The sequence below is a fragment of the Lactuca sativa genome, chromosome 7, assembly GCF_002870075.4.
Source record: "Lactuca sativa cultivar Salinas chromosome 7, Lsat_Salinas_v11, whole genome shotgun sequence".
NCBI classification, from domain to species: domain Eukaryota; kingdom Viridiplantae; phylum Streptophyta; class Magnoliopsida; order Asterales; family Asteraceae; genus Lactuca; species Lactuca sativa.
The window spans coordinates 118,803,038-118,810,410 of NC_056629.2; positions in this window are offsets into that span (position 1 = coordinate 118,803,038).

Here is a 7,373-nt window from a genome sequence, read left to right on the forward strand (position 1 = left end):
ATAAAGTATAAGGGTTGAATTTCAACTTTTAAAATTCTAAGGGTTGGAACTAAAGTTTTAATCATGACTTTACTTGTTCCAAAACTTGAGGGCAAGTTTTGTAAACTATCAAAACTTTTCATTTCTTATAACTTATGAAGTTAATTGAGTATTATGATCAAGAATTAAACTACCAAGTAGGTTACAAACAATTCCTATGATCATCTAATCTTCATAAGTTCAAGAACATGAATATGAACATTTCAAGAATCATAAATTACTCATAAAACTTGTAATTTTTTATTATAGCCACTGTAAATGGATTAGCATAAACATTACACCATCTAAAACAAGTTTTATAACACCAAAACAGTTTAGGGTAATTTTTCTAGTCCATTTCCAGCAGCAAAAGTCGAAAATCTGCATTCTGAGGCTCATACTCGTCGAGTTCACGAACCTACTCAGCGAGTAGGATGAAGATACACATGGACTCGGCGAGTTCATCAGGCAGACAGCAAAAAATCAACTTTGTTCCACTATATTGCATCAAGTATCAAACAAACAAGCCTAGGCTCTGATAATGGGTTTTGAGCATTTTAACACTCCTATGGTGTACATGCAACCCTAGAAACCTTGGATCTATGTTTGACTAAGATACATGCAAATAATTATTTTTCCAAGGTTCTTATCCTATCTAGCATGGCATGGGGAACTTGAATCAAATAAAGCTAGTAGAATTACTTACCTTGTAGTTGTAGTTGATTTCTTGGAGTTTTAGAGCCTAGCACCAATAGTGTGGATGCCTCAAATGGACATCACAAATCACCACAAACTTTGGAACCTTGAGAGAATAGTCACAACTATCTTGAAATCGGCCCTCTTACTTTACTCACCACATCTAGTGTGATTTCAAGAACCAAAGCCTCCTTTATATAGTGTGGTGGATTAGGGTTACATCCATGTAAACCCTAATACCCATGTCTCTTCATTTCCATGAGATCCATGGGTTAAAGCTCCATGGAGTATCCATGGACTTTCCATGCAAGCCTAGCTCATTCCAAATAAGCATTAGCCCACAGTATATAAATATAAGAGCCCATATTTAATTAGTAATACTTTTGATCTCTAAATTAATCCTAGATTAATTATAGATCAATACTAATTAAATAACATGATCTTATATTAATATATTAGAAATTATAATATATTAATAAATCATAACTTATACTATTCTCAAAAGATTATCCATAAATTGTTCGGGTGAAGTGCAACCCAAATGGACCATGCCGGGTCGGGTCAAGTACATACCAAATATAGTTATGGACTTAGACACTATATCCAACACTAGCCACAATACATCTTTTTCAATCCCTTGAAGTTGCGAAGCCTCCATGTCGTTCAGGATTAATGCAACTTGAATCAGGTCATTCAAGTTCATTAGAGGAAAATCGGCAATCGAGAAATCACATACTTGATTGTTCACTCTTACAACATGATACCGAAAATTATGTATCATATTCTCGAACAATACATCTTTTGTTATACAGATAACCTTCTTGACATTCACTAATGACCATATTTCTTCTGGTTCTTTTCCAACACCGCATGAAACCTAAGTTTCATATGAATAAAATCATCCTAGTTTTCGAACTTCTCAACTATCTTGTACTGAGTCATTTCATTCACCGGAAAATCAAGCTGACTCATATCAGTGTTAGTGATAGAATAGCTTTTCTTAGGCTTTTTCTCAAACGCATACATGTGATTGAAAGCAACTCTTGCTTCAATATTCTCATTGTTGTACAACTTCTTTGGATCTCCCTTATACATACTAGGTGGATCACTTTCACGAAGTTTTAGTATGCTCTATATCTGCCTTTGTTTCTCAATTTCAGCTTCAATTTCAACTTTCTTCTCTTCTTTCGATTTTTCAACTAAAATCCCCTTCCCTTTTCCATCATCTTCAGAAGGTTTTGGTTTAGAAGAACTTGAACTTTCTCCTTAAGTAGAAGAGCCAATAACCAATCCCTTCGAAATAGGTCTTGTTGCTATGTTGATGGCTTCTGTTGTATTCACCTTTGAAACTGTAGGTGTTGGGATTTGATTAGCTACAACTTTCGTTTATTCACCAGTAGTTACAATCTTGTCAATATTTTTCGACTTTTCAACCCCTTTTGTAATTTTCGAAGATTTGCCTTCTTGAATTTTCTTTTCTCCCCCTTGCACCCCTGTGACAACAGGAGGAGTACTAACAGGAAACATGTTGGCAAATTTCGAAATTGGAGCAACAACCTTCTAAATAGCTTGATCCAAACTATGTAACTTCTGAGTTACAAACGATTGTTGAGCAGGCTTTGAGACAACTTCGTTAAGTTCACCAAGTTGAGCAGGATTTGAGACAACTTTCGTTAATTCACCTTCAATTGGTCAAACTGAGCCCTATCTTCTTTACCCTTGGCTTTGATAGAAGGAATAGTCAACTGAAAAGTCTGAATGAAGTTTGTAACTGCTCCTGCTATGATGTCAACCTCCGAAAGAATGGATGAGTAATTTGTACTCTAAGTGTTTATTTCTTTCGATACACCAACCTTTAACTTTTATATTGTCTGGTTGACATCTTCACGAACTTTCTTAACATCTTGTACAAAAAGAACATGACATTCTTTTGCAACATTTCGAAGCTCCTTGATTTATTAAGCAAACGAATTAGCTTGAGCTTTGACTCGTACCACATTATTATTATCAAGTACATCCAACTGCCTTTGCATTATGAGTTCGACAGCCTTGAGCATCACATCAACTTCTATCCCCGAAACCGAATTCTTGGCTCCAGAATTAGATTTTGATTGTAAAATAGAGTTGAGTTTTCAATTAAGAATCTTGAACTTCTTCCCCGACATCAGCATATGATTAGGTATGTTCTCCTCTTCAGAATCAAATTCCAAATCAGCAAATGTTCCTCCAAAACCTCCTCCATCTTCTTCATCATTGGAATTTAGTGTTGGTGGATCGGTGGATTGTGATTGGGAAAGTGTATGATGGGTTGTTGTAATACTTGTTCGAAAGTGGGTGAAGTGGTGGTAGTTGAAATGTGTTGAATAAAAGGTGGAAGTGAAACAAAAGTACTTGAAATGGGTTCGGAAGAAGATCTAATAGGAGTACCTTGAGATTTAGATGAACAATCACATTAACATGTGCACCCGTATCAGATACGTTTGCAGTAATGTTAGAAATTGGAACTTCCTCAGAAACTGACTTGGTTACAACAATTTCAAGTGGAATTGTTGTTTTTAGCAATGAAACTGTTGTGAGAATTAGTGGTTGTGAGAATTTGGGGGAACTCGAACCCAAAGTTGTTTTTGAGACGATCTCACTATCTGATGACTCTTCACGAACCACCAACTTTCGTGTTTTTCTCTTCTGTGTGAGGTGTTTCGCCATATCCTCACCTCTTTGCTTCTTTGAGGATGGTGAGACTGGTGCAGGAATCTCACGAACTTTCACTCCTTGTCTGTTAAGTTGAGCTTTGCAAATAGTAGGAGATTGATCTTCTAATGAAGTTCATTTGGTATAAGATAATTTCCTTAAACTTTTGAATACACTGGATTTTGAAGGGATCAATTCCTTCAAAGAGTCAGCAACAACCTTCTCCTTAGGCTTCTCAGTTTCCTTTGTAGCCTTCACCTTACCATCAACAACCTTCTTAGGAGACTTAGACTTAACTTGTTTCGTTGGGCCTTCGTGGTCAACATCATTAACACCTTTCTTCGACTTCTGTCCTTTCTTGGATAATCCTTCATCACTGGTTTTCAAAAAAAAATCTCAGTCTCCATTGAAGGGTTAGCATGTTTCAAGTATGCCACCAATACTGAATTCGTTGGATCATTTTTCTTCAGCATCCTATCAGGAGTTCGAGCAACATTTGGGAATACTACCGAATCATCTTCAACAGTCTTTGGAAAATGATACTTCATAAATTCTGCCTTAGCCTCATCAGCAGGAACTTGAATTCCTTCTTTCTCATATACAGACTGAAGAACCAAACTCCAGTAGCATGCACATGAAATTCCTTTTGCTACATTCGTGTTTTCCAGGCTCTTTATAAACTCTTTCCAAATCTGAGTAGCATAATCAACATTGAGATCATAGTACAACTCTACTATCATAGCATAGACTTCCATTCCCTCCTTGTCAAGCCCTACACTTCGCCCATTTAAGCAACAAAGATATATCCCGAACAAGAAATTCCATATGCAAGGAAGACCAGACTTCTTGAAGTCACTGATCTTGACAAGTGGTGGCTGATGACCCATATCGTTAAACATGAACATAATCTGAGCAGTAGTAGGTTGAAAGAATGGAGGTGAATTCGGAATCACCAAGATTTGAGTAAACATCTTCTTTGCGAGTAGAACTCGCTTTTAATTCACCAGATTGAATGTGATTACATCAGTGGCTTTGTTGTAAGAATCAGTGGAACCAGCCATTGATAACCATGAAATCGGGACATCAAAAGCATTAAAATTCGCAGTTGCGAGACCTGAATTTAGAAGAGCAACAATCAGCATCTTGAGTTCTTTAGGATACATTGACACATCTCCTTCAACCTGATAGTTTGTGCTTTGAATCTTCATAATTGGTTGAGATGCAGTTTCGACAGTAGTGTTGGTTGGAGCAACAACCATTGATTACGGTTTTGAGAAATTCTTGAAGAATTGAGAAATTTAGGGCTTGTTGATCGTCTGATAATTTGAACGTGTAATTATAAAAGGATATAATGACTTCCTTTTATATGTATCCCCATTAGAATTCGAAATGTTTTCTTTAAAGAGTAAGCCATGTCTGTCCTTGAAACTCGCACCACTAGCCGTTGAACTCACCATGTCAGATAAAGTACCTTGAAAGTCGGACCACATTGCCGAACAATCACATCAAACTGTTCGTGAGTACCAAGTGGATAAGATCGAAAACCTTCGACATGGAGGTTAGGCTCTCTCGTCTTTGGGTTTAGAAATGAAGTCATATGCCAAACTGTCGAAATCATCAGCCTGAGTTGGTAATACTCAGAACATCAAGGATTTCGTGAGTGCATTGTGCCAATAGATTAAGATAAGAAGCAAACTAACGAAAATTTGGGATCTGTGATTTCGAAAAATAAACTTTTGAAACAAAGGCAGTTAAACCCCGGGCAAAGGTTGCTTCGTTAATTATCAAGAGAGATAATCAACAACTTGTGTGGTTTCCCGTGAATTACAATCGAATATTTATAAAGAAGTATCGAAGGGCTTCTTTTTCAAGGCTTCGTGGGTGGCTTAAAAATTTCGTTACATATCAACCTAAACATAAGGTGAGTAATTGTAACAGAACTTACTTGTTGGACTAGTGTAGTCAGTGAAGAGTATGCTTTGGATTAATTTGAAAGTGATAATTGAAAGAATTGATACTCACACGAAAATCATATTCAAATAAAAATTATTTTCAGCTGGATCCTGCTGGGTAACAAATGTCGTGGTTTTCGAACATTTGATCAGACCACTCATAACGAAAGAATATGACTTGGAGTATCAAAAATTTGGTACTGAAACAAATGTTTCGTGAATATCTGGAACAAAGTTCCCCGTCAATTCCTTGAAAATTTAGAAAATTGGGTTTCACTTTCATCACGGCCTCATGAATCAATATCATAAACACAAAGTTTTGATATGTCTAAGTCATGATTGGTTTGATCAATGACCTCTTAGACATATGTCATTGTGTGTGAAATGTGTTAGAAGTTTGAGATGAAAAAGCATGTTTCACAAATTCAATTGTAACTCTGTTATATGTGGACGAGAAAGAAAACTCTTAACTCAAATGAGAAGAGTTAGGTAACTCAGTAGACTAATGTGAATGCAAGCCTGATTGAGAATAAATTTTCGTAATGAAAAATTTCATTAAGGCTTTCGAAATACCACATCGAGTCAATGGAGGCTTTGGTCGACATGCAACAACATGCTTCTAGGGACATTCTAACTAGTACAAAGTGTCGAAAATTTACCTTACCCTAGAAACACAAGCATCACCCTTGTAAAACTTCGTTGGTTCTGCAATTAAGAAAGAAAAGACAAAGTACAAAAAACAAAATCTTTTTGGATTTTATATTTTTGAAAAGAAAGAAAATATTTTTGTGTTTTTGAGTTTTTTGAAAATTAAAACAAATAACAAAAGAAAATCTTTTTGGTATTTTTGATTTTTCGAAAAGAATACAAATTAACTAAAATATTTTTGGTTTTTCTAATTTTTTGAAATTAAAGAATACACGAAAACTTAAGAATGTACCAAACTAATGAAACTTTTCTTTCCCAAATGTCGAAAACGAAGCATATTGAAGCGCTAAACGTGAACAATAACCTTTGAATGGTTAATAGTATCAGCCTCTGAATGAATCATTATTGCCCCTGAATCGACACATTTGCTTATCTCTTCTTTGTCATTCTTTCGAAATTAGTCCTAGAACAGAACTTGCTTCAAGCATTCCCAAACCTGTCAAAATTCTAACAAATGATTTTTTGTCCAATGGTTTTGTAAAAATATCAGCAAGCTGATCATTTGTTTCTCCAAAATGGACTTCAATATTTCCATCTTCCACATGATCTTTAATGAAATGATAACGAAGTGCAATATGTTTGGTTTTCGAATGTTGTACTGGATTATGAAAAATGCGTATAGCACTTTGTGGATCACAATACAATGGAATCTTTTTCATATTAATTGCATAGTCACGTAATTGACTCTAGATCCATATGATTTATGAAGTGCAAGCGGCAGCTGCAACATACTCAGCTTCTGTTGTAGAAATTGAAACACATGTTTGCTTTTTCGACTGCCAGCTTACTAACTTCCCATCTAAAAGTTGACATCCACCACTTGTACTTTTTTAATCAAGATTTCAACCTCCTAGATCAGCATCTGAAAAGCTTGTATAAAGAATCTAGTTTTCAAAGGATACCACAATCCTAACGAAATTGACCCTTTGAGACAACAAAAAATATTCTTCAACGCAGTCAAGTGGGGTTCTCTTGGATTTGCTTGATACCTAGCACAATTACATACATAAAACATGATATCAGGTCGACTTGCTGTAAGATAAAGCAATGAATCTACCATACTCTTGTATAAAGTAAGATCAACAGCAGGTGTGTCTAACGAATGTGTTAGGCTTGTTCCAACCGCCATTGGCACTCTTAACTTCGTGCTATTTGTCATTCCAAAATTTTCAAGCAAATTCCTGGTATATTTTTCTCGATTGATGAAAATTCCTTCTCTGCTTTGATGAATGTTTAAACCAAGAAAATTATTGATTTTACCCATCATGTTTCTTTTGAATTGGCTTTTCATCAAACATTCAAATTCAC